Source organism: Anomaloglossus baeobatrachus, chromosome 2 (assembly GCF_048569485.1).
Source record: "Anomaloglossus baeobatrachus isolate aAnoBae1 chromosome 2, aAnoBae1.hap1, whole genome shotgun sequence".
NCBI classification, from domain to species: domain Eukaryota; kingdom Metazoa; phylum Chordata; class Amphibia; order Anura; family Aromobatidae; genus Anomaloglossus; species Anomaloglossus baeobatrachus.
In genome coordinates, this window is record NC_134354.1 from 119,045,314 (window position 1) to 119,060,566 (window position 15,253).

Below are 15,253 nucleotides of genomic sequence, written 5' to 3' on the forward strand. Positions count from 1 at the left end.
TCTCCCACAAGGGGTTCATCCACGCCAGTGCCTCGCCCTCCAGGTGAGACATTATAAAGGCGACCTTGGCTTGGTCGGAGGCGAACAGATGTGGCAGCTGCGTGAAATGAAGGGAACATTGGTTTATGAAGCCCCTGCAGGTCTTGGGATCTCCAGCATAACGAGGTGGTGACGCCAAACGGAGTCGGGAGGCATCCGACGCGGCTGCCACTGGTGCGGGAGCCGTGGATTGCCTAGTGGGGGACCTGGTTGCCGCAGGCGTCATTGATGCTTGTAACGTGTACAGGCGGGTGTCCACGGAGGTCATAAATTGCAGCATGCGGGTCTGGACTTCACGCTGGCGTTGGAGTTCCTCTTGCAGGGCCAATAGTGCTGCAGCGGGATCCATGGCCTGATCTTACTGTCAGGGCCGGGCGGTCGGGCAGACCCAGGAGGTGGATCCACTGGGCCGAACTCTAAGATGGTGGTAGGGAGTCCGGTAGCTGAAGCACTGATGGGCAGCAGAACAGTCCGTGCAAGTGAAGGTAGCGGAGGAGTCCCTGGGACCACGGAGTCACAGATGGCAGTCCGGGTGACGTAGCTCAGGTTCGGAAGCCAAGATGATGTCAGGCGGGGTCCGGAACCTTTGGAGCGAGATGACGGGTCACCGCAGGGATCCGAGATGGTACGGACTGTCAGATGGCAGACGGACAGCGTGCGGGGCTCGGGATTCAGCAGGACTGGATGGCGAGGCGGGATCAGCTCTAGAAGAGAGATACGTAAGTATGGCAGGAAAACACAAGGAGACCTGACTCCTAGCTCAGAAAACACGAAGATCAGGCCCCGCCCCCTTGGACAAGAACCCCCTTTATACCCCGTACCTGTCTAACCTCATTTCCTGTTAATGGGCGCTGGCCCTTTAAGAAAGGGTCAGTGACCGCTGCGCGCGCCCTAATGCGCATGCGCGCGGCCCGGGTGCCAGAAGCCAGGGAAGGAGGCTGAGAGGAGGACGCAGGGGAGCCGGCCAGGGCCTGGGAGGCCGTCGGGCGCCGGGATCGGCGGCCAGGGAGCCTAGGAAGGACGGGCACAAGAGACTGGGACGCGGGGAGCGTGGCAGGTGAGCCGGGGAGCGGGACAGGAGACCCGGGAAGGGGAGCCGAGGACCCGGGGAGCGTGACACCCTTTCACTCACGGGCGAGGAGCGCCGCTCGAGTCCCCGGATCCGGCCCACCGCTCAAGCCACCGAGCAGCAGCAGTGCCGGACCCGAGCGTGGTGAGCGCAGTGCCCCGCCGCCCGCGACAGGAGCTGGGAAGGAGGACCGCGATGGAAGGAAGATTGGAGGTGCCAGCCCGACCGAGACCAGCAACACCGATCAGACCGGACCGTCACTCAGGTGAGTAAAATGAAACAGTTTTTTTTATGTTTTATAGAGTGGCCTGGGTTCTTATATACAGTATTTTAAAATGCTGTATATAGGGGCTTACTGATGGTGGCCGCTGCTTATAAGGTAAAAATCTGCTGACAAGGCTCTCTTTAAATCATGGAGGCGGTCAACTATTATTGTGTGGCACTGGGATTCCTCTTTTTAGCCTCCACCAGTTCTGCATTATTTTAAAAACTAACAGCCCCCCATTTTTGACCATGTATAAGTAATGCTATCAAAAACCTCCCAGACCAAATACCAATAATTCAGGGGCGAACATATTATTGGTGTAAAGTATGTAGCCACAAAGGGTCCCAAAAGCAAGGGAAATTGTGTATTATTAAGAGCAATTGGACTGCAAAAGGCCCATATATTGTTCTTGCAGAGGGGCCTTCTTCTGTCTGTATCCGCCAGTGTATTAATTACAAAATCTTTTGAATTCCCTTATTTCATACTAAATCCTACATCAAATAACTTGACAATTGCATTCCACCTATGTAGATTCACTAATTGTTTGCAATTGAACCATTAAAGGTCCAGTCACACTAAGCAACTTACCAGCGATCCCAACAACGATAGGGATCGCTGGTAAGTTGCTAGGAGGTTGCTGGTGAGCTGTCACACTGCGACGCTCCAGCGATCCCACCAGCAACCTGACCTGGCAGGGATCGCTGGAGCGTGGCTACACAAGTTGCTGGTGAGCTCACCAGCAACCAGTGACCAGCCCCCAGTCTCCTAGTTACAGCACACATCAGGTTAATTAACCCGATGTGTGCTGCAGCTAAATGTGCACAGAGCAGGGAGCAGCGCACACTGCTTAGCGCTGGCTCCTTGCTCTCCTAGTTACAGCACACATCGGGTTAATTACCTGATGTGTGCTGCAGCTAAATGTGCACAGAGCAGGGAGCAGCGCACACTGCTTAGCGCTGGCTCCTTGCTCTCCTAGTTACAGCACACATGGGGTTAATTACCTGATGTGTGCTGAAGCTACATGTGCACAGAGCAGGAGCCGGCACTGACAGTGAGAGCGGCGGAGGCTGGTATCAAAGGTAAATATCGGGTAACCAAGGACAGGGCTTCTTGGTTACCCGATGTTTACATTGGTTACCAGCCTCAGCAGAAGCCGGCTCCTGCTGCCTGCACATTTAGTTGTTGCTGTCTCGCTGTCACACACAGCGATCTGTGCTTCACAGCAGGACAGCAACAACTAAAAAATGGCCCAGGACATTCAGCAACAACCAACGACCTCACAGCAGGGGCCAGGTTGTTGCTGGATGTCACACACAGCAACATCGCTAGCAACGTCACAAAAGTTGTTCGTTACCAGCGATGTTGCTAGCGATGTTGCTTAGTGTGACGGGGCCTTTAGTTAAAAGTAATATTGAAATCAGTGTACAACTTTTGTGTCATTTTAAAGCTTATGTTACACAATAGCATATGTAATAACTCCTCTATATAATGTAAGAGGATAGGTGAGAATTTGTCAGTTAAAAGAACAGGCCTCTTATCCTCCTATCCTTTTCTACCCTTTCTATTTCCCCCTTTTCCCCATGACTTTACCCAATAAAGATCAATATCTTACCACTTTCCTACATTCACTCCATCCCTAATCCCATCCCTTTTAATAGTCTATAAAAATTTGAAAAACAATTAAAAAATGTTTGTAACACAAGAATAGGCCCCTTTTAGATTGGTCATTACTGCTCTATTATTATTATTACTGGGACTGAAGAAGGTAGCCAAGTATAGCATTCAGCAATCTCTAGCGTCTGTGGTCAGTGTTCCTTTCTAGGAAGACATTTCCACAACCCTTGGGATGGATAGAGGTTCCAGTGTTGGGACCCAAGTGATCGGTAAGTTATCAAGAACTCAAAGACGGGGTCCTCTGCTTAGAACCCCATTAGCCTAAACCAAGGGCCCATCTGTAGGAACATCTTCCATTCTGATGAAATCAAGAACTTTGATATTGGGTATTGTACGCCAGCCATTAGAAGATGTTTGCCGTACAGTAGGTATTGGGAGAAGGCTACATTTTGAAGAGGTTCTCTCTAATGACACAACCGCTTTAAAGCAGTGCAATAGCATAATAGGCATACATGAAGTCAGTAATCAGTATGATATTCAGAGTTAATTCAGTCTCTAGTATCTACACCAGACATATGTCCATGTCCAAACAGATAAATCCAGTTGTTCAGAATAAGCATAGATAATTTTGCAGAACTAATGGAAGCGCTATTTCCTTTAACTGAAAACTAATTCTGTGTGAGCTATGTGAATCTCTGCAGGAATGTGATCTATTTTAGATTGTGTAAACCTCTGTCACCCAGCCTGACCCTACTGCTCATATGTAGTGCAGTCTGAATACTCAGCCGATGACATTTCAGGATGAAAAAGTCCCAACGGTGTAAAGCTTGCTGGCAAAGTACATGCAGGTCATCCTAGAAGGCTGTCACTTTATTCTATGGCCATAAATGTGGAGAACTACAAAAAACTCTTGAAAGCACTGCTGCTTTAAGGCAGGTTTCATCAATTTTCATAAGTGAAATATCATGTGATGAACGCTATCTAAAGCTTGAGTATGGGGCGCTCACTGTGTCCAAATGTCAAATGAACAGGACATCTACAGCAACTCACCAAAAAGGATATAAAATAAAAAAAAAAATCACAGAAAAAAGGCATCCAACAGGACATAATATTAGTGCACTGCAGGATGCAGCAATACCCCATGGTAAATACTGATGAGCAACTGTAAGGAGGTGGTCGGAGTATGAAGAACTTGAAGAACCTCCCCCTCAAAGACCTAATGACCATAACATTTTATTATATTTAATGCTTTTTATGTTGTAAGTATGGCCAGCGCTATCTAGTGGCCGATAGGGTATGGTGTTTTATTGAACTCTTAAGTTTATTGCTAATGTATGATTTAGAGCGATGTATATTGTGTAAAGCGTAAGAATAGTAATAAGTGTTGTAGACAAGGGTTAGTGCAATGTAGGGACAAGTGAGCAGGAGGGGGGTAAATGGTAGTGAGTAGAATCTGCTGGTTAGGATGCAAGAGTTGGGTACTGGGTACCTTGGCTGCATCCCACAGCAAGTGCACCAAGGGTTAAATAAGTGGTTAACCCCGCGAGGAGTTTGGGAAGTAAGTTCCTGGGACAGGGAAAAGTGAACTGATCATCTAGTAATCACTATATAGGGTCTTTCCCATAAAAGATCTCACTATCAATAGGAACAATTTCCTCTTTTTTAGCTTCATTGCTTGCTGTGCATACTTATGCTCCAATAAATATATGCTCTGCCACAACATATCAGACTCTCGCCTACCTTGACAAGCTTCAAATAGAACCTGAAGACCCACCTCTTCCGACAAGCCTACAACCTGCCATCACCCTTAGTCTGATATAGCGCCGCACGACCATCTCAACCCTTACCTACTGTATCCTCACCCATCCCTTGTAGACTGTGAGCTCTCATAGGCAGGGTCCTCTCTCCTCCTGTACCTGTCTGTGCCTTGTTTTGTTTATGATTATTGTACTTGTCCCTATTATGTATACTCCTTTTTATATGTAAAGCGCCATGGAGTAAAGGGTGCTATAATAATAAAAAATAATATTATTAATACTAATATTACTATGGGGCATTTTAAGTAGAGATGAGCGGACCTGATGTTCGATTTTCAAACCTAACACCAACTTAAAAAAATCAAGGTTCGGGGGTTCGGATGCTTTATGTGCAAACTTCATTCATATGAGCAACACTGTACTCGGGTACACTCGGTGCTCAGCCCTGTGCGAGCTGCTTGCAGTATTTGAACAGCTCGCACTGGGAGTAACATCCGCATGATTACATGTAATGTGCAACCCAAAAAATTGTTTGATAAAGTCCGCTTTCCCTCCCCTGGAAGTGATCTGCTTATGGTTGGCTGTATTTGGGCAAAGACTCAAACTGCCAATCAATTACTTGCTCCGGGTTCTGGGTCAAGCTCAAGCCAGTGGAGGCTCAGATCATTTGCAGCCAGCGAACTGAACCTCCATGGAACCACTAATCTCTACTATTAAGTATCAAAGAGATCATAGCAAACCTTGGATTAACTCCACAATGACCACTTTTAGCAGTGAATGTTATGCAGAAATAGATAGGTGTGATGATCAGGGATACTTGGCTTCCTCCTTCCTTTCTAGGAAGACATTCCCAGAGCCCTTGGGATGAAAAGAGGTCCCAGTGGTGGGACGCAAGTGATCAGTACGTTACTAAAAACTCAAAGAATAGGTGCTCTGCTTAGAACATATCTGTTTGATGATATTAAAGCCCTCTATAAGCCTATTGTGATCGTCCATTCCAATTCACTTATCAAATTCATGTCTAATTTTCTGAAATAGGAATGGCATCTTGATCCCGATATGGTCAATATGGGAATCATCACCATTTTAGGTGTCATAAATTCTTCAGGGTATTTCAAGATTTCCATTTCTGTATTTGTTTTCCCCAACTGATTTGCAAGAGACCAAATCCAAACACACCCAGATTGACTTATGCATTAGTCACTGTTTAACAGAGAACATGAAAGGCTACACGAGATTTTGAATTGGTTCTTCTAAGCTGTAGGCAACTGTGTAAACAGACCTCTTGGCAGTCAATGAGTTACTCTGGCTGCACCATTGGCATACCACCTCTTTGTGACCTTAGATTAAGTGGTCTGCAAGGCATTTGCTGCTACAATTAATGCCTTGTAAATTAAATAAGAGTACAGCCAGCTGAGTGAGGGACACAGCTCGGAAAAAGGTCCCCTCTTGCCAAATGTTCAGCTACGTTCTGCTCAGAATGCTGCAGCTGTTACTATTCCATTGCAGAATTCGGCTTCATTTCCATTACCAGCTTGAATTTATGGTATTATTAACCCAATAAATGCCCAATAAGAAATCCATCTGCATTTTGCTTTTTTGTATAGTGTTGCTACAGTATAGTTAAGTACAATATAAGACACAAAACATATTGCCTGAGGCTGCATGTTCTTGGCACTGTGACCAAGATTCCTACTTTTGAAGCGAGAGCGGCAGTTTACTCATCTCCATGTCATTATGATATCAGCCAGATCCAGGAGTTAAGAAAAGCTTGTAATGCTCTTCTTTTCTGCATTGCAGTCACATACATCACCCAGAAACTTAGCCACCAGATATATGAAAGTGTTCAATTTTAAAGAGCAACAAATCCAAAATCTAAAAGCAAATATTGTAATAACTCATCTTGTGCCATAAGGCAAATAATAACCTGCTTATCCTTTGCCGGCATCAATTTATCAGGATCCGAGACGTTGTACTTGTCATATTCTGAAAAAGCCAAAATATCTCTTAATTGCATTTCAGGATTTTTGAAATATGTTTAATCATATGTGAACTGCTGAATGCAAAAAAAACTAAGAAAGCTGTTCCAAATTTCTGACAAAGCAATGAAAATATTAGTTGAGTAAAAACATTTGTGCTGCCCTGATCCGGCATCCAGTCCGGGGATTCTTGGCAGACCATTTTCACTTCCGCGGGAGGAATCCTTGGCCTCCCATCTTAGGAGCCTCTTGTGCTTAGTACATGGTCAATTACCTGCTACAGAAAGGCCAAGGATGCTGATGACAGAAGAGAATACTGCCTCATCCGGCTGCCACAGAGAACCAAGCCGGACGTTGAACCAGAGCAGTGTCAATATTTTTGCCCAACTCTATAAAATATAGTTTTTGTAGACCAGACATGCCACAGTTTTCTTATGTTCATATACAGTACGATTGTCATGACTAGGTAGCATTCAGCTTTCACCCATTTTACCATTTTGTCCTATAATACAGTACACAATACAGAATTGCATTCTGACAAACATTTACAGCAACAAATGCAGGATATTAAACTCCTTAAAGTGAATCTGTCAGGTGCAATATGCACCCAGAACCATGACCAGTTCTGGGTGCAAATTGCTAATCCATTCCAAGCAGTCCCAGCCTATAGTAGCATAGATAAAGGGATCTTTAGAAAAAGTATTTCTAAAGATCCTTTATGATATGCTAATGAGGCCAGCGACTAGTCACAAGGGCAGTAGTCTCCTTGCCTAGTCCACCCCCCTAAGCAAGTAAGCACGCCCCTTTGGGGCAATGAGCCCACTATTAGGTCACCATTTTTTTGTGCATATGGCTTTCATTCTCATTTCTGTACTTTCAGTAGAGATAGGTGTTCGGGGGTTCAGGGAGAGGAACAATTTTCTTTGTCACTCTCTTCTGTATGGCAAGGGTACAGAACAATGTAAAGGTTATGAGGCACAGATACAAATGCGTGGCTGATAAAAGATGTTTGTCAGGTCTGGACCTGTATGGGAATGATTATGTAGGGCTGTCCACCAGAAATATTAAGTTCAAGATTCCTTCTTGCAAACTAGATGCTAGGTTTATTGGTCCATATAAAATGATTAGGGATGATTGAATACCTCAAATATTTGGCTACGCCCATATTCGACGAATAGGTCGCCGCTACTTGACTATTTGCGAATATTCGATGCGCAATGTAAGTCTATGGGAAATCAGAATAGTTGCCGAATAGCAACTATTCGGGCTTCCTATAGACTTACATTGTGCATCGAATATTCGCATAGTGGTGACCTATTTGTCAAATATTTGCGAAGCCGAATATTGCCGAATATTTGGGATATTCGATCATCCCTAAAAGTGATCACTTTTATTAATCCTCTGGCCTTTCGTCTCAAGCTACCTCAAGCACTTAAAAACCATAATGTTTTCGACAGGTCATTGCTCAAAAAATATGTTGTGTTTTCGGAGTCGTCAGGTTTACCACTGCCTCCAGTTATTGCTAATGGTAATTTAGAGTTTCAGGTCGTAAGAATCATTGGCTCTCGTTTTGTTCACCGCTCTCTCAAATATTTGGTACACTGGAAGGGTTTTGGTCTGGAAGAAAGCTTGTGGGTGCCAGCATCAAAAGTTAATGCCAATAGTTTAATGCATTCCTTCCATGCATCTCATTAACACAAACCTGATCCTGAGGGTCAAGAGGCCCCTTGTAGAAGAAGTGGTATTGTCACGACTGTGTCATGGCCTGATGTGATCTCGGGAGGATCTGGGATCAGAAATTCATAGCGTATAGTTGATCATAAATCCTTCTTCAGTGCCTGCTCATTGTTTATCCTGAGTTGGAATTTATTAAATTTCATTCAGTGCTGAAGGGGTTAAGGGGCTTTTCTATCCTGCTGTAATCTATACTTAGTTGTAATCTGAGCTGTAGCCACTCCCTTGTGCTATAAGGATCCACTCCTCCTTTCTATGCTGGCAATAGCTCAATCTATGATGTCCACTTTGAAGTAGCCTGTTTCTGGAGAAGCTGCAATGTCGTTTCTGTTGCAGTTAATTTCCTGCTGGAGATGCCATGGAGTGTTATTTGTTGTGCCTTTCCCCATCTGTTTGTCTTACTTTACCTTGTTGTCTATTTGCAGTGTCTAGATTAGCATATTTGTCACGCTCCCCGGGTCCTCGGCTCCCCTCCCCGGGTCCTCAGCCCCGCTCCCCGGCTCACCTGCCACGCTCCCCTCGTCCCAGCCTCCGGTGCCCGTCCTCCATAGGTCCTCTGGTCGCCGATCCCGGCGTCCGACATCTTCCCAGGCCCTGGCCGGCTCTCCTGCGTCCTCCTCGCAGCCTCCTTCCCTGGCTTCTGGCACCCGGGCCGCGCGCATGCGCATTAGGGCACGCGCGCGGTCACTGACCCTTTCTTAAAGGGCCAGCGTCCAGTAACAGGAAATGAGGTTAGTCAGGTTCAGGGTATAAAGGGGGTTCTTGTCCAAGGGGGCGGGGCCTGATCTTCGTGTTCCCTGAGCTAGGAGTCAGGTCTCCTGGTGTTTATGTGCCTGTACTCACCTATCTCTCTTTGTAGAGCCGTACCTGCCTCGCCATCCAGTCTGCCGTATCCCGAACCCCGCACGCTGTCCGTCTGCCATCCGACAGCACCTGCCATCTCGGATCCCTGCGGTGACCCGTCATCTTGCTCCAGAGGTTCCGGACTCCGCCTGATATCATCTCGGCCTCCGAACCTGAGCTACGTCACCAAGACTACCTTCTGTGACTCCGTGGTCCCAGGGACTCCTCCGCTGTCTTCACTTGCACGGACTATCCTGCTGCCCTTCAGTGCTTCAGCTGCCGGACTCCCTACCTCCATCTTAGAGTTCGGTCCAGTGGATCCACCTCCTGGGTCTGCCCGACCGCCCGGCCGTGACAGTAAGATCAGGCCATGGATCCCGCTGCTGCACTAATGGCCCTGCAAGAGGAACTCCAACGCCAGCGTGAAGTCCAGACCCGCATGCTGCAATTCATGACCTCCGTGGACACCCGCCTGTACACATTACAAGCATCAATGACGCCTGCGGCACCCAGGTCCCCCGCCAGGCAAGCCATGGCTCCCGTACCAGTGGCAGCCTCTTCAGATGCTTCCCGACTCCGTTTGGCGTCACCTCCTCGGTATGCTGGAGATCCCAAGACCTGCAGGGGCTTCATAAACCAATGTTCCCTTCACTTCACGCAGCTGCCACATCTGTTCGCCTCCGACCAAGCCAAGGTCGCCTTTATAATGTCCCACCTAGAGGGCGAGGCGCTGGCGTGGATGAACCCCGTGTGGGAGAAGGAGGACCCCATGACCAAGGATCTTCAACAGTTCCTACAGGCCTTCCGCAGTACCTTTGACGAGCCAGGACGCGCCTCTGCCTCTGCTTCATCACTCCTCCGCCTACGTCAAGGGACACTGACGGTGGGTCAATACGCCATCCGTTTCCGCACTTTGGCTTCAGAACTCGGGTGGAATAATGAGGCCCTAACAGCCGCCTTCTGGGAAGGACTCTCGAGTCGCATCAAGGATGAGTTGGCGGGTCGGGACGTGCCCTCCACCCTAGATGCACTGATCGCCCTAGCAACTCGTGTGGACATACGTTTTCAGGAGCGCTCCAAAGAGCTATCTCGGGAGAGACGCCCGGTACGGCATTCTCCTCCGCCGCAGAAGTCCTCCGTTCCTCAGTCATCAACAGCTGGGATTCCCGTCCACGAGCCCATGCAGATCGACCGAGTGCGGCAGTCTGAACGACGTCGAGCAGAGCGGCTCGCCCAGGGCCTCTGCTTTTACTGTGGTGAGGACACCCACCTGCTACGCTCCTGTCCAGAGAGGCCGGGAAACTCCAAAGCCTAGGGTTGGTAGGAGAGGCCACCCTAGGTGCTGGGACCCTCTCTGACCCAGTTACATGGACAGTGCAAGTGACCACGGGAGAGACGCGGTTCACGGCTGATGCCTACCTCGATTCCGGGGCAGCAGGCAATTTCATCCAGCAGGCCACGGTGGACAAGTACCGGGTGCCTGTCATGCCACTCGACAAACCCCTAGTGATTGCCTCGGTGGATGGGAGGCCTCTCTCTGATACCATCTCCTTGATCACCAGGCCTGTCGAACTACGCATCGGTGCTCTTCACACCGAGAACATCGCTCTCTATGTTCTCCCACACATGTCCCACCAGATCCTGTTGGGACTCCCATGGTTGCGGACACATGAACCATCGGTTAGCTGGGGTACTGGCGAAGTCACCCGTTGGGGCTCTTCGTGTCATGAGAGGTGCCTAAAGTCCATACCACCCCTCCGACGACCTCCGGTTCCTGAGACCCTAACGGGGCTGCCTTCGGCCTATTGGTCCTTTGCCGATGTCTTTGACAAAAAGGAATCCGAGGTACTGCCGCCACATCGTCCATACGATTGTGCCATTGACCTGCTTCCAGGGACAACCCCACCTAGAGGACGGATATATCCTTTATCTCCAGCCGAAACCAGGGCCATGTCAGATTACATCTCAGAGAGCCTAGCAAGAGGGTTCATTCGGAGATCCTCCTCTCCTGCTGGAGCAGGTTTCTTCTTTGTCAAGAAGAAAGAGGGCGACTTACGCCCATGCATAGACTACCGGGGTCTCAACCAAATCACCGTGAAAAACAAATACCCCCTGCCGCTCATTCCCGAATTATTTGACCGGCTTAGAGGAGCTCGTGTGTTCACCAAGCTGGATCTTCGGGGTGCTTACAATCTGGTACGCATCCGCTCTGGTGACGAATGGAAAACCGCGTTTAATACGCGCGATGGACATTATGAGTACTGCGTGATGCCCTTCGGTCTGTGTAACGCTCCTGCCGTCTTCCAAGAACTGGTGAACGACGTGTTTCGGGACCTTCTCTACATCTGTGTGGTTGTTTATCTAGATGACATCCTTGTCTTCTCTCCGGACCTCCAAACCCACAGAGAAAACGTACAGCTGGTCTTACAAAGACTGAGAGAGAATCGCCTGTACGCAAAGTATGAGAAGTGTGTCTTTGAGCAGTCTTCCCTCCCCTTTCTGGGGTACATCATCTCTGATACTGGACTGCAGATGGACCCCAAGAAGGTCTCCGCCATCATCAACTGGCCTCCGCCTTCTGGACTGAAGGCAATCCAACGCTTCCTGGGATTCGCCAACTACTACCGCCAGTTTATCCCGCACTTCTCTGCCTTGACCGCTCCTCTCTCCGCTTTGACCAAAAAGGAGGCTAATCCTAAGGACTGGTCACCTGCGGCAGACGCCGCATTTTGTTCTTTGAAGCGAGCATTCGCCTCCGCCCCTGTACTCCACCGACCGGAGTTAAACCGCCAGTTCACCTTGGAGGTGGATGCCTCCTCCTCAGGAGCCGGAGCAGTGCTCATGCAAAAATCCTCCTCCGGGAAGATGGTGACCTGCGGTTTCTTCTCTAAGAGCTTCTCAGCACCCGAACGTAATTACACCATCGGTGACCGAGAACTACTGGCGGTCAAACTGGCTCTGGAGGAGTGGCGCTACCTCCTGGAAGGAGCAGTGTACCCCGTGATTATCTACACGGACCACAAAAACCTGGAATACCTGCGGTCCGCTCAGCGACTGAACCCACGGCAAGCCAGGTGGTCCTTATTCTTTGCCAGGTTTGACTTCCAGCTCCACTTCCGACCAGCGGACAAGAATGTACGCGCTGATGCCTTGTCTAGGTCTCTCATGCCCATGGAACAGGAGGAAGAGACTATCCAGCCTATCATCTCTCCTAGCAAGATTGTTCCGGTGGCTCCTGTCACTCTGGCCCAGATACCACCTGGGAAGACCTATGTCTCGGAGACCGACAGGCTAACGGTCTTACACTGGGGTCATACCTCAAAAACAGCCGGCCATGCAGGCCAGAAGAGAACATGGGGTGCAATTGTACGCCATTACTGGTGGCCATCTCTTCGCACGGACGTCGCCGCCTTTGTCTCTGCCTGCTCCTCTTGTGCCAGAAACAAGACGCCCAAACACCTCCCACATGGCCGCCTTCTGCCTCTGCCGATACCTTTGATTCCGTGGCAACACATAGCAATGGACTTTATTACGGACTTGCCATTGTCATCCGGGCACACAGTCATATGGGTCGTGGTGGACCGGTTCTCAAAAATGGCCCATTTCGTTCCTATGGCTGGACTGCCCTCTGCTCAGGAACTCGCGGACGCTTTTATACAACACATCTTCCGCTTGCATGGCTTTCCATTACACATCGTATCAGACAGAGGAACTCAGTTCACCTCCCGCTTCTGGAGGGCTCTCTGTAACCATCTGGGAGTGACTCTGGACTTTTCATCTGCATACCATCCTCAGTCTAATGGCCAAGTAGAGAGGGTCAATCAAATCTTGACCTCATTTCTACGTCACTATGTTAACGCCCATCACGACGACTGGTCCGCTCTTCTACCTTGGGCTGAATTCTCCCACAACCACCACATCAGTGAGTCGTCCTCCAGCTCTCCCTTCCATGTTGTTTACGGACTTCAGCCTTCCATCCCATTGCCTGTATCCCCCTCTTCGGATGTCCCTGCTGCAGATACAGTAGCCCGTGACTTTGCCACCATTTGGGACTCTGTCAAGGTGTCTCTAGGACGTGCTTCCCTGCGGATGAAGAGACACGCAGACAAGAAACGCCTGGATCCTCCGTGTTTCTCTCCTGGAGACCTCGTCTGGCTTTCTTCCCAGTACGTCCGCCTGAAGATACCTTCATACAAGCTGGGTCCTCGCTACATTGGGCCGTTTAAAGTCCTCACCAGGATCAATGAGGTCTCCTACCAGCTGCAGCTCCCGGCCACGATGAGGATACCCAACTCGTTCCACGTCTCCCTGCTCAAGCCGGTGGTCCTTGGTCCCTTCTCCGCTGCTGCCAGTCCAGCTCCTCCACCTATTGCCGATGATGACATCTATGTGGTAAGGGATATCGTGGCCATGAAGACCGTACGAGGTCGGCAGTTCTTCCTGGTGGACTGGGAAGGGTATGGTCCTGAGGATAGGTCCTGGGAGCCCAGGGAGAACGTAGGCACTCCTCTTATCCGTGCCTTCTTGTCCCGGTTGCGGGGAGGGGGGCGTGGGGGGGGGGGTACTGTCACGCTCCCCGGGTCCTCGGCTCCCCTCCCCGGGTCCTCAGCCCCGCTCCCCGGCTCACCTGCCACGCTCCCCTCGTCCCAGCCTCCGGTGCCCGTCCTCCATAGGTCCTCTGGTCGCCGATCCCGGCGTCCGACATCTTCCCAGGCCCTGGCCGGCTCTCCTGCGTCCTCCTCGCAGCCTCCTTCCCTGGCTTCTGGCACCCGGGCCGCGCGCATGCGCATTAGGGCACGCGCGCGGTCACTGACCCTTTCTTAAAGGGCCAGCGTCCAGTAACAGGAAATGAGGTTAGTCAGGTTCAGGGTATAAAGGGGGTTCTTGTCCAAGGGGGCGGGGCCTGATCTTCGTGTTCCCTGAGCTAGGAGTCAGGTCTCCTGGTGTTTATGTGCCTGTACTCACCTATCTCTCTTTGTAGAGCCGTACCTGCCTCGCCATCCAGTCTGCCGTATCCCGAACCCCGCACGCTGTCCGTCTGCCATCCGACAGCACCTGCCATCTCGGATCCCTGCGGTGACCCGTCATCTTGCTCCAGAGGTTCCGGACTCCGCCTGATATCATCTCGGCCTCCGAACCTGAGCTACGTCACCAAGACTACCTTCTGTGACTCCGTGGTCCCAGGGACTCCTCCGCTGTCTTCACTTGCACGGACTATCCTGCTGCCCTTCAGTGCTTCAGCTGCCGGACTCCCTACCTCCATCTTAGAGTTCGGTCCAGTGGATCCACCTCCTGGGTCTGCCCGACCGCCCGGCCGTGACAATATTGCTAGCCTTCACTAGTCATGATTAGTTCAAGGCCAGCAAGGGCCTAGGCACGTGATGGAGCATGGGGGCGGGAAGGACCCATCTAGGGGGATGTTAGGGAGTGCAGGGGCAGCCTCATGTGAAAGTTAGGAGGTGACCCTTCTCCCCTCTTCCAAGCGCTAATGCCTGTTGTTCTATTGATTTGATTGCTTTCCCTTTTGTGTTACACCACTTGCCAGGTGACCTCTTGCAACCGGTGTGACACTTTGGAAATTCATCTACAGATGAAGTACTTAAGTGGGGACTTGTTTCCTGTGGGTTGACTTGAAACTTTTATTTCTGGCATTTTGAGGTACAGAACATTTTGGATCAGTTGACATTTTTTCTATGCTCTACACGGAGCACTTACATCAGGGTTTCCAGCTAAATCTACAAATACATGATTCAGATGAAACCCCTGATGGATCCATTCACTAATGAGGCAGGACAGTTACTCTGGACTCCATTTGGCTTCTTTTGACTTTTAAAATGTACACTAAAGAGGTCATCAACTGCACTTGTATGCACGTCTAAAAAGATGGGAAAGTCCAAATTAAAGGATAGACTAAGTCAAAGATGACTCCATCTGTGTCATTATAGTAAATGTT

The 15,253-nt window shown here is 49.6% G+C and overlaps 1 protein-coding gene across 5 annotated transcripts in view; it reads right to left on the reverse strand.

Moving 5' to 3' along the window:
- The window catches only part of RAP1GAP2 (RAP1 GTPase activating protein 2), a 1,154,914-nt gene that overhangs the window by 580,838 nt on the left and 558,823 nt on the right, over positions 1 to 15,253 (reverse strand). Inside the window, exon 1 of one of the 5 annotated variants that reach the window (XM_075335289.1) lies at positions 6,672 to 6,693. The exons of the other annotated variants lie outside the window; for them this stretch is intronic. The gene's annotated coding sequence lies outside the window, so the exon portion shown is untranslated. Of the gene's footprint in view, positions 1 to 6,671; positions 6,694 to 15,253 lie in introns of those variants that run through there. 5 annotated transcript variants of the gene reach the window in all.